The sequence below is a fragment of the Corvus moneduloides genome, chromosome Z (genome assembly GCF_009650955.1).
Source record: "Corvus moneduloides isolate bCorMon1 chromosome Z, bCorMon1.pri, whole genome shotgun sequence".
NCBI classification, from domain to species: domain Eukaryota; kingdom Metazoa; phylum Chordata; class Aves; order Passeriformes; family Corvidae; genus Corvus; species Corvus moneduloides.
The window spans coordinates 10712144-10739402 of record NC_045511.1 but is presented as its reverse complement, the minus strand read 5'-3'; the positions used below and the strand labels follow the sequence as shown (position 1 = coordinate 10739402).

The 27259-nt window shown below is 41.8% G+C and overlaps 1 protein-coding gene across 4 annotated transcripts in view; it reads left to right on the top strand.

Annotated features, from left to right (window-relative positions):
* Positions 1-27259, top strand: part of GHR (growth hormone receptor) — a 152011-nt gene that overhangs the window by 16694 nt on the left and 108058 nt on the right. For 3 of the 4 annotated variants that reach the window (XM_032095339.1, XM_032095341.1, XM_032095337.1), the window contains exon 1: positions 16085-16294. The exons of the other annotated variant lie outside the window; for it this stretch is intronic. The gene's annotated coding sequence lies outside the window, so the exon portion shown is untranslated. Of the gene's footprint in view, positions 1-16084; positions 16295-27259 lie in introns of those variants that run through there. 4 annotated transcript variants of the gene reach the window in all.

Sequence of the window (27259 nt, the reverse complement as noted above, 5' to 3'; positions counted from 1 at the left end):
AATTATAATGAAATACAAGAGGCAATTTTGGGGCGGGAAGACGAATGGCTCAATACTCTAAAAGGAAGTTAAGAAGCAGTGAGAGACATACCAGCAAAGGAGATTTCCATGTCTACTGTCCTGAGGGAGTTGCATTATATCTCTAGAGAAGGCAAGAAGAGGTAGTAACCATGGACTAAGCTGGCAGCCTTCTGAGGGAGAAAGAACAAAAGGTTGAGATAGAGAAGAAAAAGGAGAGCTTAATATTAAAAATGGTAAGAAAGATTTGTACTTTGTGGTATAGTGATAGAACACTTACAGGATAAAGTGGCACATGTCTGAATGCTGCAAAGAATATAGGAAATATGAAGAAAAAGTGATCATCCTTACTACTGAGAGGCAAATTGATCCTTTTCTCCCTCTTGCGACATGGAGATATCCAGGTCATTACAACAGGAGAAAGGACCACGAGATTCAGTGCATCTACTCTATTTCTATCACTAAAAATCAAGTCATTTTCATCTGTTGTAATCGAGTGTAATTATGTAAAAAATTAGCAAGTGAGTACAGTTCTGGCTTATTCTGTCAGCACTGGATTTTGTTTCAGACCTGGTTTTGAGGTTTTATTAGTTTCACATGCTTTGAAAGAGACCATTTCAGTCTGTTACCCAGGACACTACAGATGTTTATCATTCCTATTTTAACAAAACCACAAGGTCTTTATTGCCATAAAATGGCTATAGAAAATAAGCAGCAAAACCGTAACTGATAGCATTCATTAGCTCATTCTGCTATTATGCACAGTTTAACATCAATGTTGCTTTTTTGTCTAGTTTAATGACAAATTTTCTCATTTTACTTAACAATTTTACTCAAATTTTACTTAACAATAATCATGGTCTTCATTTTGCTTGGAAAAAAATGTGGTGATTACCACCCAATGGGGACAGATGGGGATTAGACTGCTATACAAAATAATGTGTATATTTGTAAATTTAGTTCTTTTGTTTGAATAATTCATGAATGAATTGAATTGAAGAAGACTTGATAGATACTATGCAAATGAGACTAGCACAAAAGTTTTGTTTGTTTTTTGCTCTAGTCCCACAGCCCTGTGATTTCAGAGCTTGCCGCAGCTCTTAGCCCCACTTTGATTATCAGACACCAAGCACGTTCTTGGAGTTGGTGCTCTCAGACCAGACCCTGTAAGCTGTGGAAAGAGACCTCAAATATTGGCATGCAAGGATGCATCTAATTACTTATCTTATTAAATAAATGTCTCAGTGCTCAGTGTAATACCTCTGTGTAGTGGCCGTTCCGCCTGGATTCAGGTGCTGCATTTATTGCTGCAGCTGCTGTAGATAGCAAAGCTGTCATGGGTACATGAATGGCCTGGCCCTGTGGTGTGGCCTTTATTTGAAACTGGCAGACAAAGAACAGCCAAAATTTTTAAACTGCAGAGTTCAGAACAGTAACCATCTCCTAGCATTAAGAATTTACAGATTTTATTTTAATTATGTTAAAGAACAAGTCAATTCAGAATAGCACTAAACTTTTGTTTGTGACAAATATCTTCCCTGTCTCTTTTCCTCTAACATACTTATTCAGATGGATATTTCAGATATATATAAAAAACTTTCAAGATAATAAATAAATCCTGAGTGTGGGGAAGGGAAGATAGTTTCCACCACCATGCAGGAGGGAAAGAGTTAATTGATGTCCTGTAACAGAAAAGCCTGTGAGTCCAAGGCACTGAAATCATGGGTGCAGAAGCAAATAAATGGATCAGTTACTAGATAAGATAGTCTTCCTCCAGAAAACCTTTGAAATTTATAGTTCTGTTACAAAAGTGTGCTGGGACTGATCATAAGGAGCCTCAGCCTCTGAAAACATTAACCTGAACTGAAGCATAGCTGTGCAGCTGAAAGCAGGGAAGGAAGAAGGTGGGATCTGAAAAGGATGGCAAAGATTTGGAAAGAATATTAATATATATAAATATTAACGGGTTTTTTTTACATGGAAGAGACTCGAGAAAGTGAGGCTTGATATATCAAGCAGCAACTGAAAGGAGCAATTGAGACAATGAGCATAGCTGCTCTAGTAATTTTAATTCCAACTCTGTATTTCTGAACTGTGATCTCCAACAGCTGTGTCTGGATGGAGGAAGGGGAGGTTGTGGTGGAAGATCACTAGCTGTCAGGAAAACTCCCAGGAGTTTACACAAAGCACCATTTAAAAGCTGAGTGAATTGACTCAAAGAGAGCTTTTGTTTGGGTTACATAGACAGAAAACTGGTAGATGTTTGGATAGAGTATGACAAAAAACCGCTTTTTTTTCATGCTACTAGGTTTTAAGTTATGGAAATTAATTAGAGACAGCTCAAGTAGGCAGATGACCATGTCTACATCTGTACTACTAAGTGAAACAGAAGCAGTCACTGATGGCCAATGCCACACTATAGAGCTTTTGGCCATGTTTTCCTCTGGGCCCCCATCCAGCACTCGTATAGTATAATGATTATTTCTGCTAAAATTGTGTTAAGGCTCAGGTTTCAGTCTGCCAGACCAGTGTTTTCATAGTGTGAAACTGCAAAAATGTGCTGCATACCCCTGATGTGTACCATGCTATACCCATGTACCCAGGGATTCAGGCGCTGCTGGGATAGTGCTGGAGGACAGTCTAAGAGCAAGGAGCCAGCTCCAGTGGTTTAGTCATCTCTGTACTTTCTACTGGAAACAGTTCCCAGCCAGTGCTATCCCCCTGGCATTGTTTAGGACTTGCTGACTCAGGTCAAAACTATGCCTGAGAGTGTGTTAAGTGATGGGGGTGATACGGGGCCCAGTGAGCAATCTCATTGCCTGCTCCTGTTTCATTTTTAATTTGCACTGAAATTACTTTCACTAAAAGAGAGAAGATGGGATTTATTACAAGAGGAATACAAGTAATGAGTGGATCCAGCTTTGTCAGCAATGTTTAGGGAATCATAGTACGTAGGTACATGTAGTCCTCCTGCCACTGCCTGTCCCACTCCTCAGGGTGGCAAGGCTTCTCATCTTCCCCTGTAGCAGTGGCCTCTCTTCTGACAGCAATCGCCAGCTCCAGCAGCACCGTAGTCACTGTGGCTTGCTCTAAAGAAGGAACCGGGGGCAGAAAGATCTGTCAGACAAGGGACTTTGCACAGAGATAAGTGAGTATTAATGAACAAAAAAGACAATTCACAGAACAGTGTGTTTCACCCACCAAAACATGTGATCTGGACCCTGTAATCTCTGAGAAACCTCAGCAGAACCCAAGGTGGGGCTGGATTGCTGGGAGCTTCCAAGAAACAAAGCACTTTGCTCACACTAGGTTCAGCGAGTGGACCACACCAGGACTGATGTGAATTTCAGATTTTGTGGCTCCAGAGCAGACAGATCTAATTATGGGAGCCAAATACCTGTATTTCACTGCTCCAACCAAAGTCACAGGCTTAGGACCTTGGGTAGCAGAACTAAGATGACAGCTGATCTTCAAGTGGGCAGCTTTTGAATTACATTCTTAGAAGTTCAGTTCACCGGAAATTTTGAAATGTTCAGATTTTGGTCAAAATCAAAACAAAGCAAACAAAAAAGGAGTAGAAAAAAATGTTTGCATTGAACTGGAAATTCTCCTTTTAGGGCAGGTCAGCAGCAAGATTATTAGGACAATGAAATACAAAGCACCAGGTGAATCTCCATTCATACTAGAATTGACTATTGATTGTGTCAGTCTTCTACCTGAGAGGTGACTACAGCTGCTCACTAAAATCAAAGTCAAAGCAAAGAGGCAATAACGTAACTATCAATATACATAATGAAAGAACTGGAAAGGAAGTGAGTAATTTCAGGTAAAGGACAATTTTGACTCATGAAGAAAAGGATTTTTGCTGTCCATGAATGTATTTAAGCAGGAAGTCCAGTGAATACTGACAACCACTAGAAAAGCTGAGTTTTGATGTTCCTATCTCAATGATGCGTTGCTTAAAATGGGCTCTGAGAGAGTTTGAGAGGTTTAGATGACACAAGAGCTGGAAATTGTGGACACCTGTATATAAACTGCAGTGGATATGTTGAAGAACATCAATCTTCCATCTCTGCCTACATGAGTAAGCAGTTTGGAGCCAATGGTGTGCACCTGTATCTCATGATTCCTAGCTGTGAGGATGTATGTAGGCTCTTTACGTGATACTATGTGTTGGAGATGCCTCTGTTTCCCTTCTCAGCAGTTATTCAAAACTTCTCACACTGTTCTGGTTTTGCTGTCTCTACACTTCATTAAAATCATCAGGTTGTGAGGAAAAAATAAATGAGGCAGTCCCAACATATGAGTAGATATACAGTCATGACAATATTTTGTTGAAACCACTGAAATATGTACATATGAAAGACAGTAATCTTATTATTGTAATCCTTGCTCTGCCTGACCCAGCCTATCCTTCCCAGCTATTTCTCCACTGCAGGTCAATGGATGGGGCTTGAAGATTCCAGTCCTGTAGGCAGCTCTGAGCTGCCACTTCTTTAGGGTGACATAAACAGTGTCTGTGCTCCACAAGTAACTGAAGCTATACTTTCTTGTGAGATGCATCTCCAGAATTACAGACTTCCCTCACATTTCCCTGTCCTTGGGAAAGTTAATGATTTGTTCCATATTTTAAATTAAATTTCTAGGCTGCAACAGGAAAAGCCTCTTATGGAGAGGCTTTGACCAGGCGTGGATTGATCTGAGAGTGAGGGCAGAGGCAGAGCTTCAATGCTGAGTCCACAGCCCTGGCTGCTCACCTCCTCATCGTGTCAGGCCAGTGTCTGCACTAGGAGTTATAGCTGAAAACCACTAATTCAAAATTATAAAAGTGAAAGATTGAATTCATGGAAATGGGAAACAGCAGTTTTGTAACAGTTTCTTACTAGAGCATGACTGCTGAGGTCAAAGTCATTAGTGTTCCTGTTAAACAAGAAGCAGCACAAGTCTCAACATAACAGGGACCTCCTCTTGGCTGTGTCAGCTATATTATGGGATTATTTCTTTATAGGCTATTTCTAGACGTGGCCTGTGTCAAAGGTTTGGGCTTGCTGGATATCCAAGCGTCTGTTTACAAGTGTCAGGATGGATGGAATGTTATCAAGTACAGTCAAAGGCAACTGGAAAGGACACATCTGTTGGTGCTCCATCTCGGGACTACAGTTGTGATTAGAAATAAAATAACCAAACAACATTACATAAATGTTACTGCCATTGTTTGAAGCCATTTAAATATTGCAGTTGCAAATGACTTCAAGGCTGCTATCTAAACTGCACTAGACTCGAGTAAACAATGAAAAATAAAAGCACAATATAACTTAGAATTTTGACAAAAGACCTCTTTTCCCTGTTTGTTGGTTTGGTCTTTGTGACAGTAGGTAACACAAAAATCTTGTAAAAAACCTTTGAAAAAAAAAGAAGAGCGGAAAAATTACATGCTTAGATTTAATTTTATATGTCGTGTTCACTCTGTATGTGTTGTTCTGTGTGACTCTTTGTATGTGAAATTTTCAGGTCCAGTAATCAAATTTGTACAAATTTAATTTAAGAAATTGTGTGCGTTGTGGAGGAATATGACAAGCCAAGTTGAAATCATGAGGAGATACAAGAAAGCAACAAGAGGAGTAAGGATATCTAAAACACGACCACAAAAAAGACCTTGTTGGTAAAATAGAGTTATGAATAAGATAACTAGCGTAGTAGGGCAGTCTAACATTAAAGGACATAGCCCTGCACTGGTGCTGAACTCCAGACAAAGGAGAAAGCTGGACTCATTAAAAGTGGTGGTGGTGAAAGAAGAGGAGGACTCAGCTGCTGCCATCATTAAACCAAACCACTTTGTCCTGGGGTGACGTTATGAAGCCGCTTTGTTCCTTAACTGGCCACTCAATGCCCGAGGACTCTGTGCCTTTAGGATGGACCCGGGGGGGCCGGAGCCAGGACCCGAGGGGGCGTTGAACGGTTCGGCCCAAGGGCTCCAGGGGCTCTTCAGGGCTCGGGAGGGAGTGCGCCGGGAGCGCTGTGCTGCTTTTTGGTTTCCTTTGTGTTCCAGCTAGCTGGGAAAAGGTTCTGTTGTTTTTTTTCTTGTTCTTTTTTCCTTTTCCTTCCCCTTGCCTCACTGCCTCCCTTCCCTTCTTGCCGGTCCGGGGAGCCTGCGGGGGTGGCCCCAGTGGGCCCGTGGGGTGGCCCCGGCTGGTCCCGGGTGTCTGTTCCCTCTCTGGGAATTTGCTGTATTTTGAGGTTTTTTCCCCCCCTGTTCTACCCTGGGGTTTTTTCTGGTGTTAATAAACAGCTTGGTTTTTTTCCACTTTCACTTCTTGTGACCCACTTGTCTTATTGGTGGAGGAAAAGGGGAGACCCTTTCCCCTTCAAAGTGTTTCCTCCTTTAGTTTTGTCTCCGAAACCGAGACACGCATGAATAGAGAATATGTAGTGGAAGCCTTTATCATGAATAACACACACAACAAATCATTCAACACCCAACGCACAGAAGCAGAGAGCCACAAGAGAGAGTTTAACTATCCAAAGAATGGGTAGGACAGGAAACATCAGGAATAAATCAATTAGCAAGCTCTACACTGAAAAGCATTGGTCACCATTTCTATTTCTGTGTTAAAAACAGAGAGAAGAGAGGCTCTTCTAGGTGTGTTTCTCACCAGTGAAAAGTAGCTGCTTGAGAAAAGAATGATGAAAGCTGACTTGGAGACAGCGACTGAAATTACAGAGTATACAATCTTAAGGAAGACTATAGGGAAACAGGAAAAAATCATGGTCTTGAAGTAGGCAACTTTCACCAAGTCAAGTCAATAAAAAAGTCAAAGGAAAAAGTAACTAAGTTGTAGCAGAAAACATAAGCTATTCTTATCAGAAGGGGAAAGTATTGAGAGAGAGATTAGTTTAGGTAAGCCAGGAACTTTTCCTTTATCTCAAACTCACAAAGTTCCATCTGAAAAGTGGAAATCAGATCAAATTGTAAAACATATAAAATAACAGCACATGTGTAAGATCCAATCAGAAAACTAAGGCATAAACCAAACATAGCTCTAGACAACACTTCAAAAGGAAATGTGCATTAAAAATAACAAAGAGAAAAGAAAATTACGGTTGTTTTTCCTGCCTATTTGTGAGACTGGAGGCAAGGAAATGACATAACTGATGATCCCAAGAAGACTGGAATACTTAAAACCTTTTTTTGCATGTGACAAAAAAAGCTGCAGACACCTCACTAGCATTAAACATTCATGAAAAAATGTTAAGTACTTACTGTAAAACAGGGAGGAAATATGACAGGAGAGCATTATGGAATAGTCTCAAGTTAGCCAGACAAGACAGACTTTGGCCTGGGATATTTTATGAATGAGGTGAATTCTTCAGATTAGCAATTACTTTAGAATCTGTCAAAAACGGCTAAAAGATTTCAGTCTGGGAAAGGACAAAAAATAAAAGCTGCCTTATATAATGAGAGGGAAGGAAGCAGAGGAAGAGGAGGCTGGAAATAATAAACTAATCTATCTCTTTTCAACTCACAGAAAAAAAACCCAGAACCAAATCCAAAGCATATCTAGAATCAATTAAACTATTTGTAAATCCTTTAAATGAAAAGTAATAGCATAAAAACTAATTTGCTAATGCATATCTTTTTGACCCATTTTCTTTCTATTGATACTGTCATATCACAAAATTACAGGACTTTCTTTGTTCTGACTTTATTCAACCTTTTCTTAACAATCTGGATAACACTCTTAATAAGCTTGGAGATGAGACAAAGTCGAAAAAAAGTGCAAATATGAATGTGTTGGAAGACATAATTCAAATTCAGAATTAGCTTGAGAAATTGCAGTGGTGGAATGAAAAATGGATGAAATTTTACATGAGGTACTGCACTTAGGTGGAAATAATCAAATTTAATGCTCTGGTTTATAAGTAGCAATATAGCCTTCAAGCCTTTCTCTTCTGAGCACTCTTAGAACATCATGTAGAGAACTTGGTCCCTTTGGGGCATTTTACTTAGGAGAAGATGTGGGGCAACTGGAGAACACCCAAAACAGTGCACATGATTAGAAGCAAAGAGAATGTGATCCATGATGAAAGATTTTAAAAATAGAGATTGTTTGACCTAAGACAAAGGAAAAACTATCGAGTACATGGCAATTATTTTCAAACACAGAAGAGAATAACCTGACCACCAATTTCAATGGGGATAGAAGAATTCTTGAATTTAAATTGTAGCAAAAAAATAAGAAATAGGCGTTATGGAAAGCATTCTAATAATAAACTTGTGAATATCTGACACGGGTGGCTTTAGTAAGCAAGGGAGTCTTTGCCACTGAGATACTTATAAAGCTAGTCAAGAAAATACCAAGAATTAGGAAAGGGCAGTAAATCCTGCTTTGGGACACATGAATGAACTACACCATGAATAGCTAACTCATAGCTTTTGGCTTATTTGGCTTCTCAGTAATTCAAATGTGGTTACCATGTCAAAATAATGACATGTAGAGCATGTCAAGCACATGATGAGCAGGTGGGCTGTTCTGGTGTAGGAGCTACAGCTCAATTTGAGTCTCCATTGATGAAAAGAAGTAGTTATCAGATCCTGTTTAGAGTGAAGTCACCTATTTTTCTGGAACCCAGCTTTATATGTAGCTTGCCCCACATCCCATGATGGAGCTCAGGAGTTGTGTAAGAGCACTGTTGTTCACAGGACTCCTGCTCTTTGGCCTTCCCAAGATATAAGGTATGCATCGCACGGCTTTCATCCAAGGTAAAATATTGTTATGTAACTCCGTTAACCAGAAAGGCTGGAGACATGCCAAACTGGATGACTCTTGAGGTCATTTCTGTGTCAGCTGACTTGAGTCACTGCTGCCATCAGTACCATTATGAGCATTAAGAATCATCAAAGTACAAGCATGCAGGATGAAGAGTTTGAAATAATCATATGCAGCAATTTCACTCAGGCAGTGATTGAGGGCTAGACGACCACAGATTGTGTGGATGGACAGCCAAAACTCTTTCTGTGAATGGATTGGAAAGTCCATGGGAGGATCTCATGGAGGAGAAGAACTCTTCAAGTTAGAACAAAAGGATCCAGAGATCTGTATTTTGACTATAAGGTGGTTATGGCTCCATTCAGGTTACAGACGGGAGAATTATCGGTGTAATCGCATCTGCAAAAAAGGCTCTAGAAGGGAAACCAGGAAACTACAGACTTGTGGGTCTGATTTTTACACCCGATTAGATGGATGATAGTAGAACTGGAAAGCACGTGAACAAACACAGTCGTTCTGAAGAGTCAAAATGATACCTGCCATCGTCTTAAGAACTTCCATGTACATAAAAATGTTCTGCTTTGAAAGAAACTGCCCTGTATTTGAAGGACAAAATAATACAAGTCAGATTTTCCTCTACTGATATTATAATTTTCTCAAAATGGTGAATTGTTGTAAAAACCCAAGCTTGTCAGAAAAAGGTTAATGTTGTCTTGAACAGAAGAACACCTGATACGCAGAGATGGCAACAGCACGTATTTTATCAGTCCATCCATTTCAAATCCCTTGTTGTCACAAACATCACATCTGTCAACTAGAGACCTTAAGCTGAATCATAAATTAAAGGATGCTGCTGTTCCTGGAACTAGCAGACTTATGAAAACAACAGACAAAGTTACTGTCTGGCTTTGTTTACACTCTTTGACTACCAAGAAATTTAAGTATCATCCTTTATACACTGTGACCTTGACCAAATTATTGTCTGTTGTCTTTTGCATGGCAGCACTACTGTTTCAGCGTAAAGTGAATTTAAGTACACAAATAATCAAGCATGGTGTCTGTTCCAGCTTCTGTGTTCTGCTTTCCACCTAAATCTGAGAGACAAAAGAACTTGAGATGGAGAGCAGGAATATGTAGCAAAAATTGCAGAAAAATACTCATGAAACATGGGTAGACAATGAATACATGCTCTGAGAAATAAAATGTAAAATACTTGGGGAAGTGAATGAGTTAGGTCTATAACGTGTTAGAATTTAGGGATTCAAATACAGGAAAACAACCAAGTAGCCTTGTTTAAAGTGTCTAAACCTTTGGGACACTTTAGACAATAGCATTGTAGGCAGAAGCTTCACCAGACAACTTGTCCTATTGGTGGAATGAAATGGAGGACAATGTGGACACATAGGTGCAGGAAGTGGTCTCAGGATCTGGATTCCAGCTTTGCAATATGTGCCTAGTCACAGTCTTCAATAAACCCTTGACAGGCTGAGGACGGGATTCAGTTAAGATCCAGAGGGCAACAGTAGTGCATACATAAAATAATATACATACACACACACATATATATATACATTAAAAATATATGTATACACATATACGTACTATAGTATGTATTCATTGATGTTTTTCACTGTTCATTTGGAGAAGTTCTTCTGGCTAGCGTAACATCTAGGATGCAGAACAACTTGTGTAGAGCTAGAAACAGGCCAGGACGTCAGCTTTGATATTTCTTATATTAAAAAAAAAGACCAGTGAATTAATCAGTTGAAGTAAAACCTTCATTTCTACACTGCTCCATCTCCCTTCTTCAGAAAAAAGAGACAGCAAAATACCACAATTTGCACCTTTTCCAGAGAACCAGAAAGTCATTGTATTCATTACATGGCCAGATAGGTCTTTGTTTTATATTAGCTGTAGATAATGACATGATGGATGACTTAGAAACAACACAGAGAGAGTAAGAGACCTCAGGCTGTGGCAGTGTTTCTTCATTTTTTCCTTCCTTGCTTTGCCTGTGCCTTCTTATCCTGCATGCGTGTTCACATTGATTCCTTGAAGATTAGTTCCTCAGAGAGAATTCTCTGCTTCCACAGATATTTATTGGTTTGGTAATTATTCTGCTTTCATATAAAGTATTTGGGGGAGCTTTGCTCTGTAGCTTTAAAGGAAGCAACCCAGACAACCCACAAACTAGATTTTTCCACATATTCAGAGGCTGAGAACAGAGCTGCTATTAAATATTGTTTTTACTTTTACATACAGCAAGCACTGTGCATTCCCAGCTCTTGGTACAAGTCTGATCATGGTTGGAATATGCATTTTATTAGTGTGGTTTCTTTTCATGGCAGGCAATCGTGTGTCGTGGTACTTTTTTCCTGCAATTCTACTTATGATGGAAATTTAGATTAAAAGAGAGCTTCTCTTCTTTCAGCTATGCTATTCTTTATTCCTTATATGAATAACGAATATTAGGAAGGTGAAGGGAGGAAAGAATTGACTTCCCCCTGCATAGAATTTTTACTTGCTATCATCCTATAAACAAATATCTTGATGGAAAACACAGTAAATGCCTAAAAGACTGATTTACTCTCCATAAAGGTTATCACCTAAATTTCACACACTATCAGTGGACTTTCTTTCCCCTTAAGTTTTCTAAAAGCATGACATAAAGAGGGAAACACATAATCTGAATCATTTTCTCATTTCCAAAAGACTAACATTTTCCTTTAACATTGCCCATTTTTTATTACCATCTAGATAAAATCAGTGGCGATTAATTGGAAAAAGATGTGCTGTATTACGAAAAATGATGGATTCATAGTCACTGTCCTTGGGGGCCAGTAACTTATACCTGTCCTGTTTAATATTTGCATCAATGACGTGGAAGAGGTACCATGTACTCTTGACCAGTTTGCAGATAACACCAAACTGAAGGGTCAATATGCTCAAGGGCAGGCCTGTCTCATAGCAGGACCTAGACAGGCTGGACAAGAGGGCTGATGTGAACTGTGAGAAATTCTGCCAGGACAAGTGCAAAATCCTGCCCTGGGGAGAAAGAAGCCCATGAAGTGGTACAGAGAGATATTGCCAAACTGGAGTGACCCAGTGAAGCGCTACCAGGATACTCAACTCAGGAGCTGGAGCATGAGCCCCTCAAAAGAATGTTGAGGGACAAGGCTGTTTCAGCAATGAGAAGGGGAGGCCTTGGTGGCACCTCAGAGCAGCCTTCCCCTTGCTACAAGTAGGGCATTGAGAAGACAGAGCCAGGCTCTCCACAGCAGTGCATGGTGCACAAAGGAGAGACAATGGGCATAATGGGAACTGGGAAGTTAAGAGAGGAGAAGAAAGGAAACCTCTTGCCCCGTAGGACAGTGCAGCAGTGGAGCAGTTTGTCCCCAGATGCTATGCAGCCTCCACACTTGAAAGTGTTTGAAACCCATCTGGGTAAAGCCCAGCAAGATTTGCTCTCTTCACTGACCCTGTATTGAGCTGAAGGTTGGACTGGGGAGCTCCTGAGATCCTTTCCAAGCTGTGGACTTTCTGTGTTTATGATTGTGTCAAACAAGAACCCAAGAAAATAAGAGGATAGATTTAAAATGCAGTTATGAATGCACAACATGAACAATATCTTGATTTCATCTGTTTCCTGAAGTTTTTCATGCAGTTTTGAAAAACAAAAACTCTTTTTGTAATTAACATAAGTAGTTTTTCACTCAAGAGAAACATATCCATGCTCATTTTAACCTCAAACCACAGGGAATTTTAAACTACCCAGACTAAACTACCTTTTTTAAGGCCTCATTTAAAAGCTCTGCAGGTAAAACAGTATCAATTAAGAGTGCATTTTGCACTATTGTATTAGCAAAAAGCCCAACAAAATGTCACTGTATTTCCTTTCAATACAAACTCTGCTAGGCAAAGAAAACCCTTTTTTTCTAGCATGGACCTTGCATGTGTACCTCATTATATTGATAGAGAAATAAATAAATGAACTCTGCTTTTGCTGATTATAAGCAGCTACTGCCTGCTAAATCAAGCTATGGGAGTTTGGCTGACAGACTTTACCAACACAGCTATACCTTTATGTTGCAAAAACTCGGATTTTAGTCAGTGCTTATGGTAGGCACTCACAGTAAGTCTGGCAGAAATTACAATCAGCACTTGCTTTAGACACTCAACAGTGAAGGAACCTCTTTCAGATGAATTATCAGAGACTGAGCGTTGGAATCCTATTTGACATCCTGTTGATAAACACTGCATTATACACTAATGTAAACAGAGAGCATAACCAGACTCAGACATGATTTTGTCTTCAGCACTTGGTTCCAGAGCATCATGCTCAGGAAGGATTGGACTTTCACTACGCTGTTTGGAAAGGCATGAAGCAGCAACTGCATGTACAGAGAAAAGGGTAGGTGTAGGCATCCCTGGATATTATGTCAGAACAAATGGTCAGAATTCAGGTATCTTTACTGAGTGTCCTCAAGCCAGTCTTGCTTTTCCAGTCTTTTTAAGGAGATTGGACAGAATCTGGAAGAGTGGTAATGGAGCATAAATGAAAAAGTGAAGGACATGGACATAGATGAAATGATACATAGTTTTAAAAGTAGATGTTTCCTAATAGATGTATAAAAAATACAGGCAATTTCTATATTGTTACTGAGCTACATTTAAGATTCATGCTTCATAAGATGCCAGTCTTGGATACTTTAAAACTAATTTCTCTGGGCGATTTAACTACTACTAGCAGTACAGAATAAATGTAATATCCCCTGAAATCCTCCAAAGAAACTGAGAATAATTGTTATTAAAAGACAGACCATTTTTTAATAAGAGAGAAGCCAGAAGACCACTGACCATTTATTATGCAATTTGTTTGTATTTGAGTGATTAAGAAAATTCAAAATATTTGTCGTACACACAAGTTACACACAGCCTTGTGCTTTCACAGATCCAAGGCCAGCTGTAGACAATGTGGAAACTTCACTCTTACCTGTCTCCTGTCTTTCCAGCCCCACCCACACCCTCACAAGCTTTCTGATTGAAAATTACTTTGGCTGCTTTTGCCTAAATCTGGTCTTGTTGGCAGTGTACTGTGTTTGACATCAGTCCTCATGAAACTAAACTACCTATCATGTGAAGAAATAAAAAACTTTATATAGTGTAGAGAAAGTCCAGGCAGATATAAACCTAGAATATATAATAAATCTATGGATTTATTATTATCCAAGTTTATTTGTACATATAATGATGGAGCAGTAAATTTTTTCCTCTGGTTTATCTATGTGTTATTTTACATGCTCAGCTCTCACTGCTACTTGGTTAATGTAAACTAGTTTGTCATAGTCTCAGGTGTTATTATGTTATAGGAATGTTGTATTAAACAAACCCCATAAATATCTCTGGACCTGGAATCTTCCTCTTTTAACACAGTGCTTCAACCACAAAACTACAGGGCCAATATCAGATCTGTGGTTGCAATTTCTAACGCAATGACTTATTAATCATGCTTTGCCATAGCTTCAGTACAAGAGGTAAGAATGAAAGGCCTGGATAACAACCACTAGTTTGGCAGCAGAGGCATCTCCCAAGAGAAGTGGGTGTGAATCCCCTGACCAGTGGTAAGAACTGGAACTTAATGTCCTTTGCATCTGTATTAATGCAAATACTATGGTATTGCTTGATACTGTTAAAAAAATTCTGTGATTTTGGATGAGGAAAAGGCAGGAGATGGTTCTGGTGTAGAAGTAAGAAAGATGAACCTGTGGCCCTTAGTTTAAAACCTCAGTGATACAATGTTAATAAGTTGTGTACTTATTAACAAGTCAGATTTTAATTCTCTTAAGTCAATTGGAAATTGATGTGGTCACATCTTACAGTCCATCTTACCCCTGGTACATGTTTTTATCCCCCTGGAACCACACTTTGTTCTAGGCAGAGCAAGCCTGGATCACCAGCCCAGTTGAGGGCAGATCACTTGCTGCTTGCAGGTCAGCTTTTGAGGAACCCCAGCTTCCTAAGCCAAGCAGCTCCCAGTCTGGGAGCACCTGGTTCAATAGCAAGGGAAGGGCAGCACCAACCTGAGCAGCCAGAGGTGCCAGGAACTGCATTGTTCCCAGTCATTACAGTCAAAATACTTCCATATGCTGGCACTGCTATTCCTGTTCGCCAAACCACAGGAGAAAGCTTGGGCGAGATACAATTCTCTTCTCTTCCCAGCTAATTTCTCAGGGAACTTTGTGACTTACTGAATGATTGTGAAACTCTTACAACATTGACCCGTGGGGCTCTTGTCCCACCTCTGTTTTACAAGGAAGCCAGATGCTGAGCCACTTTGAAGGTGGAGGACACACATATGACAGGGGGCCCGCAAGGGCCTAAATGATCAATGTATCACTGGTGAGGTCACCTTTGCACATGTGGGTCTGTCTCTGGTACTTTGTCAACGCAAATGATACCTAAATAAACTGATGACACCATGCTCTTTTTGAATGTTTTCTTTCCTAGACTGTTTCTCAAAGAGAAATCTTGTATTATTTTAAGACAATCCCTGGCACCCGCTCTCTCTTTTGCTGTAGCACCTGTCTACACTCACACTACTCATCCCTGTGTGTGCACTGCCACACACCTGGTCGCGGAAGGTGCCATCATCCTTTCATCAGTGCAAGACCACTTCACTTCACATGCCCCTGGCACACTGACACCCCTTTCAACCTAAAATCTTGTTCGTCGCCTTCCTGAGCACGAACGCGATGGCCAGCCCTGCTGAGCCCCTGCTCCAGGCCGGGCCAGGAGGCCGGGGCTTGGCCCCGGTAGCCATCGCTGGCGGGACTGAGCCCGCAGCGCTGAGCTGGCGCCGGGGCCGCGCTCCCGCCCGTCCGGCCGGGATGTGCGCTGCAGTAGCCGCCGTCCCCCCCTAGACGGAGCCCCGCGGCGCAGCCAAAGTGCCGGCACCGGCCGGGGCTCGGGCCGCGCGGCAGCGATCCGCGGGACGCGCCGAGCCGCCCCACCCCGCCAGACACGCTGCCCGGCCCCGCTCTGACCCCCTCCCCGCGGCGGCCGGGTCGGCAGCTGCCGTGGTGAAGGAGAAGGAGGAGTACGCGGCAGTGGCCGCTCAGTGCCCCGCGCCCCGGCAGGGCAGGACAGGCGCGGAGCGGACTGCGGCGAGCGGAGCGAGTGCCAACACTGCCGCCGCTGGGGGACAGGGTGTGCAGAGGGGTGCTGGGGAGCGCTCCCCCCCACCTCCCCCCGCCCCGTGCTGACCTCCCTCCGCTCCGCTCCGCTCTCCGCCTGCCCCGCCCCGCCCCGCGGGAGGAGTGCGGGCTCAGCCCGCCGCCCCGCCGCTCTCGCTCGCGTTTTTTGCCCGTCGCTGCCGCCCCAGAAGTTGGGGCCGGCCGCGGCGGCCTCTCGCTGAGGTGCTCCCATGGTGCCGGTGTCCGCCGAGGTGGGGCACGCCCGCTGCCGCCCGCCGCGCCGCCGAAACTTGGGGGAAGTTTCCGAGCGAGTCGGTGAGTACCGGGCGGCGGCTCCCCGCCGCTCCCCGCCGGCCCCGGCCGCGCAGCGGCTTCCCCGCCCCCGGCGGCGGCGGGCTGGGGTCCGGCTCCTGCCCGGCTTCGCCTCACCTCGCCCGGCTCTCGCCGGGGGTTTGCGGGGGTATGCGAGCTTGCCCCGCGGTCCCGGCCGGTGTCGGAGCTGCTCCGAGAGCGGGGCCGCCCGGCGTGTCCCGCTGGTGTGGGCAGAGCGGCGCCGGAGCCGGGCCGGGACCGCGGCGTCAACCCTGACTGGGGCTGGGACGGCGGGCGAGGGGCGAGAATTCTTGTCACGTCGCGTGCTGTGGGTGATGGAGGGGGTGACGGGGAAGAGAAGCTTGGCCTCGAAGATCTGGAGAAAGTTTTCTTCAGAGAAACCTTCTTTTCTGTGTGGACTTGGGTTTAAAAAGCAGAGCAAGACTCGTCGTTTTGCTGCCAGCGTCACAATCTTCCCTGCTGTAATAGACCTAATCAAAATTTTTCTTCTGTATGGTTTATTCCAGTTTATACAATCCCTGCAATTCCGCCCTCTTTTTTATTTTTTTGAATGCCATTCGTCCATAATTTTGTTTCTTGTTGTGTGGCGTGTTGTACGTATTGCATAGGATTAAAAAAAATAGAGAATGTTTTAAAAAAATACTGCAAACGTTCTGGGCAGAAGTGTGCAGAGGGGTTATAGCAGAGCAGTAACTAGTGCTTTTTTGTAGTAACGGCTTCAGTAAAACTTATTGCGAACTCTCATGGGACTAATGCTAGAGAGCAAGTGAGAGGATGTGAATTAGTTACTCATCTTTTCAGTACAGTAGGTTTTGTTTAGAATATAGTGTATTATTAACTTTATGGTGTTCAGTCACAGCTTCACTTTTCTCTTTGTGTAGCAACTGCAGAAGATCCACACCTGGCTAACTTTCTGGTGGTGGTTAAGTTAGAAATAAGAATGAAGCAATTAAAAAACTGTAGCCCACTGCTTGAGTTGGATCCCATTTTATTAATGCTTTAAGCAAGTATTTACTGATATTAAAAATTGAAGTTATTTGTCAAGTAAAGATCTTTTTAGCTTAAATCCAAAAGACACTTAACTATAGCATAGACTTGGTTGCTCACATCAGCAATGAAAATGTAGTTGGGCATAGAATCAACTTAAGGAGATTTGGTAGAATTTATTTAAATGCTGGTGTTTATTTAAAATATGCTATTTAAAGTATTGAGATTAAAGTACATTGCAATTGAGATGTCTTGTGGCTTTGAGTGATAAATGTGTTACTGAAAGTTAGTCAGGCAGCTTGAGCTGTTTGAAAAGGAATGTGGTGTCTTTCATCTCTACCACATCTCAGTCCTGCATTACTAGAATTGCTACTTGCCGTGTTAATTCACTACATTAGCATGGTCTAATAGTTATAAACGATTGACAAACAAGACAGCTTTCCATCCTTCTCAGAAGTAATTTCTAACATTGTCAGCAAGTGGTAGTGGTACTTCTATCAAATACATAACTGCTGAAACTTACACTAATGTATAGAGAAGTCATAGACACCCACCAAATATTTTGAAATTCTCTGAGTATGGTCAATCATTGTTTTCATTACCATGGGCTGTTTCCTCTCCTGGTCTTGATGTATTTGCACAGCACAGTGTAGCACCATTCAAGTATAAAAAGTTGAGGGCTCTGTAGACATATTAATTCCTGTAGCACTGTGCAGCCCACAGCACTGCTCCCAGAGAGTGCATGGGTGTCTGTGCCACACTGGCTGTGTCGGGGAAATTTAGAGAGCTCAGTTCTAAACATCTTTACAAACTGAAGTAGCATGTAATACTGTATATGACTTCTTGTGCCCTTTTCCAGTAAGGAATGATCAAAAACTCTGAAGAAAAATCTTCTGTCTATAGGTTGGTACCTTTCCTTTTCATGAACTGGAGACTGAGGAAGTATGAGTATACAGTAGTCCTGTCAGAGTATAACCTTCACTCACAGGGTCTCTTTTGCCTGAATGTACGTACGTGTCTGTAAGTGCTTATATAAACTGGAGCTAGGCCTTGATCCTGTTAAATTAAACTTCTGCTGCAGAAATTGTTTTTTATCAAAGCTGGTATTTATCTTGTGCTATTAAAAAGAGCATTGAACTGAATAAATATAACATCATGTATCTTATTTGAAACACCAGATTTCCATAGATAAAATAGAAGCTGTGAATATTTTTTGTTGAGAAAGCAGTGTAGGCAGAGATACTTTGATTTTTTTTTTTTGGTCTTATTAAAAAATAAGTGCTCTATCAGACACGACAGCACTTGCTTGCATTCGGCTCAGTTGAAGATCTTGCAATATTAAGATGCCCATCAAAACATTTTAAAAGCATTACAAATAAGTAAGAATTATAGGACTAACAAGAAGGGGGGATAAAGCTGGTGGGGTAAGAAAAGGCAAGGTTACCAGCAGTGTAATAATGAGTCTACTCAGTCCACATGGCAGCCCTTCAATGATAGGTTAGCAAGAGTGTCAGGTTTCTTTTAAATAAAGGACATTTCCTTTTACCAAATATTTGTCTGTTGGAAAGACAATTCCTTGGCCCACTGGACTTGAGGTAGTAATTCTGGGGAGAGGGGAGTATGAGGAAAGCAGGGAGAGAGATAGTAGGGCTGCTACTTCGCTGTGGCGAAGGCGAAAGGCTGACGCAATGTGATACTAGCTTGGCAGGAGCTGATTTATGTCAGGACTTGAAGGAACACTTTGTGCTCAAATTGTTTATCACAAGGGAAATCTTCCTTTACCGTATATGCATCCCAGTTTAAATCTTTATATGAGGTGGGTGTTTGTTTACACATCATTTTAGTTCATGAGAGATGGTGATGCCTCCTCTCTTAAGCATCCTCTTGCCAAAGAGCTGTTTTTCAGTGTATGAGAAACAATTTTTCCCAGAAAACTGTAAAGGCTGTTTTCTGACAGAGATGAATGTTGTCCATATCACGTGTACTGCAAGTTATGAATTGAAAATACATTTAAGCACATCTTTTATTGACCTTTAGAAAGCATGTATTCTATTGAAAATACCTTAATCACTAGAATTAGTTCTTTTCTTCATTATTAGTAAGGTATTATAAACTTCAGAAATGCTTCACAGTAGCACGGTGGCTTGCAACAGGGTGGAATTTAATATCTCACTTGAACAATATAATGTACCTTGCTGTTTGCTGGGCATTTCAGATGTACAATGTTGTGAGGGTGTAAAAGACAATTAAAATTATTTTTACTGAAGGAATAAGTGCTGGAAAACACAATTGGTGGTGGATGCCTGTGTGCAGACTCTTGAGTCAGAGTAAATTTTCAGATGTAACGTTGCCCCACTTTGTTATCCATATACTCAGTAGCTGAAGGACTACATAGGTAATCAAGCATTTCTGAGTTTTAGAACTCCATCTGCCATGCTAGTCATACTTACCATGCTGATTTAAATCATTTATGTTTGTCTTTTGGCTTGCCAAGAGATCCACTGACTGCAATGCCAGCACCTGTACCTACTAAATTATGTTCAGCTTTATAGAGTTACAAAGGTACTCCTGTTTGTAGTGACACAGTCTTCAGCATAGTCTTTTGTCCTGCTGTTTGTCCAAACTAGCCCTTAGGTTTTGTGGAAGGGGATCCACTGTGTGGGATTGTCATCCTGTGGAGGAGGGTCGTACAGGGCTGCGTGGAGAACACTGGAGAGGTGGTGGAGACGAAGAACTCTGCACAGTGATTGCTGGTGAGAGGATATGAAACTCTGGTAAATGTAGCAGAAAATTTTAATCTCTCTGCATTAAGAGAATAAACACAACACCCATTCTGTTGGTTCAGAATGATTTATGTTGCTCCTTTTCTATAGACATTTAGTGAGACTCAGAGCATTAGTGTATTACAGTGCTAGACCTGCTTGTCCTCTATGTGAGACGCAGGGTGACTACTGGGGATGGGTTCATAATGTGTGAAACTGAACTCAGAATGTGCAAGGCAAAGATGCTTTGCTGGCTTTGTGCTCATTAAGGCAGCAGATTGCTGCCTCTGGTCACTTAATAAGCTTATTGCTTGTAATCCTACAACAAAGGTGATATATGAAAATATAAGTATGAATTGTCAGTTGCATTTGAGTAGGACATTAACAGAGATGGAAATAATTAATATTTAAAACTTCAAAAGCTGCTTAAATACTGTCACAAATCCATTGTGGACTTCAAGCTCCATTTGTAAGTGGTCAGTCCAAACATGAAATATTCTTTTGGATGCACAACAGTAATTTTGTACAAAACAAGTTTGTCAGTAGTTAACAGACAACAACTCTGAGGAGAAGTTGGAAAGAGTTAGGTTATTAATAACAACTATCATGTTACAGCATTCAATCATTTAAATTGAATTTGAATTTTTGCTGCCTCAAGACAAAATGGGATCAGTAAAACTCCACATTGCAGTAAATCTCTAGGATGCATTGTTGGTTGGTAGAAACTCTGCCTGTGTTAGGTCTGTGAACAGATATCTTTGTGCCTGACCAGTATGCAAGAGTTTTGGGTTTTAAACCTTACACAGTCTATCTCTACAACCTTGTTGTTATAGCCAAACAACTCCCTTAGTCCTGCTGGAGTTTGGGGATAGTCTGACCATGAAGTACAGTCTGTAGGACAGAAGAAACAGACTGAAAGAACCAGCACATTTTATTCCAGCTATCTCTGTTAAATGAGGATGCAGTCAGTTTCTGCCTTATGTGCCTGTTTCCCAGCTGCTCTCAAATGTTCAGCAAGCAGTCTGATTTCTGCTGCATTCCATGTTTTCCTTTTTTGCCTTTTTCGTATGTGTGTTATGTTAGTGCTACCTATTGGGCTCTCCTTCATTGTATGACTAAAAATATTGTTTGAATTTGTTATTGAATGCTTATTAAACTATGTTTGTTTAAGAGTCATATTATGAGCCTGCTTTATAATTTTCTGAGCAATGCCTTGTTTACTGTTTTCATACAGAAGAGCTTGAACTGTTCGGTGTTTTGATGGTTTGTGGCATTGCTAATGGCTTTATGTGTTGCTATAAAAAGTGAGTGAAAACAAAGCAGGATTCCTTCTAGATGGTGGTTCTTGTCCCTTGCTTTGCATGGGTTGAAGACGACTAGTTGTGTGCAATTACTTTGGGACTAAACTTTACCTGTTCTGCCAAGAGGAAGGAAGATCTGATATGAGGATTAAGAGAAGAGCAATTAAAAGCTGCTGTATCTTTGGGTTTTGATTGCATTTTATGGCTGAGCCTGTTACAGTATGTCAGGGGAGCACTGTGGAACTTTTACTTAAAAAGAAACCTCTAAGAAAACCATAGCTTTCATAATGACTGTGACAGTTTGCACTCAGACACAGAGTAGCTCTAAGGACTAAGTCAGATGTTAAGTAAACAGAGTAGAATACAGCTTGGTCAGGACTCTACCAGGTCATCTATTTCATAGGACACATAGCTGAAGCCCGTTGAGCTGTGCTTATGCTGGAGCTTTGGTCTTGCAGGTTGAGTCCTGGCTGGTTTAGGGCATATACTAGGTGAGTTGAGCCACCTGAACGAATGATTTTCAGGGCGTAGTGGGAAATACTGCTGTTTTTTTAGAATCTGTTTTCAGGTTTTGGTCGAGGCACACATATATAACTGCAACACACGCAACTGAAAGGTTTCCGGCTGGTGCTAGTTCCAAATAGTCCCAGCCTACTGGTCCAGCACGTGTGAATGAGCTTATCTTACAGCTGCAATGTTTCTGTGGTAGGATCAGAAAGAGTGTGTGAGACAGTGCTTTACACTTTTCAGCTGTGATTTCTGACCTTTGGAGAGCGTCAGTGAGCCTCTGGGTCTGCTCATGCTGGGTGGTGCTAACAAACACTGCACGGGAGAGGTGCTTGTTACATGATATGGTCACTGCTGGTTGGCTGTACACCAGCCAGCTCTGCTGCTGCTGGACAGCGTGTACAGCACGGAGGGACTGCAGCCTGAGGTGGGGAGAAACGGCCCTCTGCTTCCCTGTGAGAAAGACTATTTTTGTGGAACTGTGTGATGAGCTCTGGTATCTTCCAGCTCTGAGGTGCTTTAATTAGGATGGCCATATCAGTTGAGAAAACGTTTCAGAAAAAGAAGTCACTGTTGTAAAGCAGCCTGTGCCTCACTACTGCTGGTTCATAGGTAAGTATTTCATTTGAAAAGCTAATTTCCTTGAAATAATGGGTAGCTTTGAGAAAATTAAATTCTTTGGTTGTACTAGGTCCAGATTTTTTTCGGCTGTATGTAATTTCATCCACCACAAGGCACACACAAAACTACAGTGAATTCTGCTTGATGGTTCTCAGGGCTTTAGCTGACCACAGAGGTACTGGTTCTGACATTAAGGAAGCATGGCATTCACTTCTTTAAGTGGTGTGAGGGTCCTGCGTAACTTGCACTGAAACAAGAGGAACAAGAATATTTGCTTTATCCATCATTGTAAAGCCAGCATGGCTGTATACAAAGGGAAAGTCTTGCCTGGCAAATTTGGTGACCTTTGGTGATGGGGCTACAGCTTTGGTGGACAGGGACAGAGCAACTGATGTTGTCTATGTGGGGTTATGCAGTTTCACATTGTCCTACAGGCCATCCTTGTCTGTAAATTAGAGCAACATGGATTGATGGATTGACCACTTGGGGAATAACAAACTGTCTGGATGGCCACACACAGAGTCGTGGTCAACAGCTCACTGTCCACATAAAGACCCGTGACAAGTAGGGTCAGTCCTGGACCTCAGGGGTCAGTCCTGGGGCCAGTACTGTTCCACACCTCTGTCAGTGACAGGATTGAGGGCACCCTCAACAAGTTTGCTGATGACACTGAGCTGTGTGGAGCGGTTGAGACAATGCTGGAGGGAAGGAATGCCATCCACAGAGACCTGGACAGAGCTGAGAGGTGGCACCAAGCAAACCTCATGGAGTTCAAGGCCAAGTGCAAGGTCCTTCACCTGCATTGGAGCAGTCCCAGACAGATGCACGGGCTGGGCAGAGAAGTGATGGAGAGCAGCCCTGTGGGGAAGGAGTTGGGTGTGATGGCTGATGAAAAACACCACAAGCCAGCAGTGAGTGCTCACAGCCCAGAAAGCCAGGGGAATCCTGGGCTGCATCCAAAGGAGAGTGGCCAGCAGGTCAAGGGAGGGGATTCTGCTCCTCTGCTCTGCTCTGGTGAGACCCCACCTGGAGCACTGTGTCCAGCCCTGGTGTCCCCAGCATAAGAGGGACATGAACTGCTGCAGCAAGTCCAGAGGAAGTCACAAAGCTGACAACGGGACTGGAGCACCTCCCGTAAAAAGATGGGCTGAGCAAGTTGGGGCTGTTCAGCCTGGAGATGAGAAGGTTGTGTGGAGACCTCATAGCAACCTGCCAGTATCTGAAGGGGGACTACAGGGAAGCTGGAGAGGGACTCTGTCAGGAACGGGGGTGAGAGGACAAGGAGTAATGGGTATAAAATGAAAGAGGGGAAATTTGGGTTAGATATAAGGAATAAATTCTTTACTATGAGTGTGGTGGAACAGGTTGCCCAGGGAAGCTGTGAATGTCCCAGTCCTGGAAGTGTTCAGGGCCAGGCTGGATTAAGCCTTGAGCAGCTTGATCTAGTGGGAGGTGTCCCTGCACATGACAGAGGTTGGGACTAGATGATCATTACAGTCCTTTCCAACCCTTAATATTTCTAAGATTCTGTGATTTTTCAGGCTTATGGTGTGTAATGGTATCCAGCATACAGGAGAAATACATTGGGCCCTTTTATCTTTGATGCACCTTGTGACATAGATGAGTGAACTTAATGCCATGATGGAAAAAGTAACCTTGTTTACTGTTGGAACCATGTGTTTGTTGTGGCCTGTTCTATTGCTTTTTTTTGAAATATAAAAAAAATACCTTTATTGAGGTAATCAGGTATATTGTGAAAATCATTGCATGTCCCTTTTCCTCTCCCGTTCTACTACTGTGGATGAAGATGAAGAGATCTCTCCGTAAGAGCCCAAGGGAGCTTTATGGAGCCAGTGTGAATAAAAAGTCCATCCATCAAAAAGAAAGAACATAGGATTTAGGAAGAGAGACTCCTCCTGACTAGTTGTTCACATTGACATTGAATTATATAATGGACATCTTCATGCAGAACCTTCTATAGTCATGCTCCTGTTTTCTTTGCTGAGGTAGGAGTTGCAGATTTTCGAAATAGTTTTGGCCTATTGTTTGAATGTTATTTCAAACCCAAGGAAACTGGGAGCCTAGTTAACCACAGGAGATCCTCGGTTAGAAGAGGGAAGAAGTTTTTCACAGTGTTAGAATGTGTTCAGTGTTTCAGTTTATTAAATCATGCAGAAAAGAAGAGGTTGAAGGATCCAGAGCCAAGGACTGCATACAGATACTGGATAATTTCTAAAACAAAATGGAATATGTGCAAGTAGGAAGATCAGGACATGAAAACCTGGGGAGCTAATGGTTGTTGGAAAGACTGAAGTTATAGACATTTTATAGAAGTGTTTGGTTCCACTGTCTTAAGTGGACATTTACGTGAACATATAGCTGAACATTAGGCAGCCAGTAATCAAAACAATGTGTTTAAGACCAAGAGTAATGATTTGTTTAAGGAAGTTTGAGGTGGCTGGACTAAAACACAGTAAAAAACCCAACTTCCTCAAAATGATTAAAAAATTCAAATGTAATTTGAAATGCACCAAGAAGTATATTTTCATACTGATTTTTATTTTTTAAAATTATTATTATTGTAAAGATTATAGTGTTTCATGGATAGAGCTATGCTAGGAGTAGAAATGTTTTGGGTAGAATAGGACTGATTTTGTCAGTGGTTTGCATTGCTGTACTTTCCAAATGGCATACTGGTTGCAGAATTTTTTAGCAGCCTGTCAGTGCAACAGCATGTAAAAATATAGGAAATGGGAAGATCGTATCTTTGCATCAAACAACTGTTGTCATTCACTTATTCATTTTATATGTGAGCAGCTGGTACACATGCTGTTTGTCTATATTGCAGTTTGTGTTTTATTTACTTATGTTAGAGTGTGAAAACAAAATGTAAGCCGTCAGTAAAAAAGGACTGGCACCATATGTTGACAGGGCTGAAATAGAAGATCTATCTCTCACTAGCTACATTTTTGTCTGTTACATTTTTTAACTTCATAAATGTTCCTTCCAAGGAGCCTGGTCTTACAAGAGGCTGTGACTGTTCGTGCGAACTGTACATATATAAAATCCCATTTATATGAAGCAGAACTGTGGCTTTCTGGGGAAAAGAAGAATTATCCTTCCTGCTTTCTACATCTTGGGCACCAGCTCTGACCAAATATCTTGAAAATTAGCGTGAGAAGTACATTCATTCTCATTAAGACTGAGCAGTACTACAGAGCAGCAGCCTCAGCTGTGGCTTCAGGACCTGCAGGTCATACAGCTCTCTCCTTGGGACTTTTCGTTGTTGCTTCATATCCCAGTAGATTGGTATTTTCCAGATGCTCTGATCACTCCCTACCCTAAGAATACAGATAGATACTCTTACAAATGTTATTAAAATACCTGGTCAGAAGCAGTGCACTTGTTTACAGGCTGTGGCTTGTGGAGCCTTTCAGATGACAAAGGCTGAAACCAGCTTGGGAAAAGTGCTGAATGTGCTCAGCCAGAGATGACAGCTGTGGCTTCAGCTGAGCATCCAGCAACCTGTGAACACAGCTGCCATGCTGTGTTCCTCACCTGCCCCTCTCCCTTTGCTTCTGCTGAGCAGAAGTTGAAGTCTTTCTGAGTCTGGACTGATGTATATGAATTCAGCAATCTGTGGCCCCTAACACCAGAGAAGCAGATGATGATCTAGCCCATGTGTTGAGTGCCCATCCCTAAGTGTGGGGCAGAGCTGCAGAAGCCAGTAGAAATGTGGCACCAGGGGAGGCAGAAACTTGCTAATAGAGAAGAAGAGGAAGTTTGAATAAACAGCTGTATTCATTAAGGCAATTACTGGACAGAAATGAGGCATTTTCTGGGGAAAGATGAATGTCAATCTGCATTTTGTTCCATTTGTGCAGTTCATACACAAGTGACTGGCTGTCATTTATGGGTGCTATAGTCACAAACAGTACTGGAGGAATTTGGGCATTAGAAAAATCACAATGAAGGGCACAAACAAAAGCATTGATACTTTACCTTGTGTAAGTTTTCTGGGATCATGAAAGAACTGAAACATCAAATAATTCTAACAGTGTAGATCAAGGATGGAGGGTATGTACTTCTGCCTCAACAGCACTGACCTTTCTGTGTGTTCTACATTATAAATAGTTTCTTATCGGCAGCTCTAGCTTTTTTCATTGAATTTTGATCCTTACTGCTCTTACCATTCATGTCTTTGTCTTGGCAGAGCACTTCAATTACTACAGGAAAGAACTAATGCCATTCATTATTTGTTTTGTCATTTGAAAAAGCAAAAACAAATGCTCGTATTCTTTTGACTTTTTCTTTTCAGACTCGTGGTGTGTGAGGTGGGTGAGGAATGATGCTTTCAAAACTGTCATTGCAACTCCTTTCTGATAAATGACATAAGACCCTAGGGAGCTATCTGCAGATAGCATTACAAATTTTAAGTATATTTTATGTAGTGTTAGTACTTCTTGACATTGTTTGGCTCAAAAGATGCGTTCATGGTTGTTAAGTGCTGCCTGCTCTTCCCTGGATTACCAGGAAATCACTGTGTAGAGCATGGTCATTGAATTGTTATAAATTTAAGCAAATGTTGAAAGGGTTAAGAAGAGCCACACGGACCACTAGAAATACTTATCATGGGGAAGACCCACAAGAGTAGCTTCTCTTCGGCTATTAACACAGCCGGGCATTGAGAGGTTGTGAAGGAAATTCGAAACAATGTCTCCAAGTTTTGCCAAGATTACTCAGTGGAATCACTTGTTGCCAGATGCTCA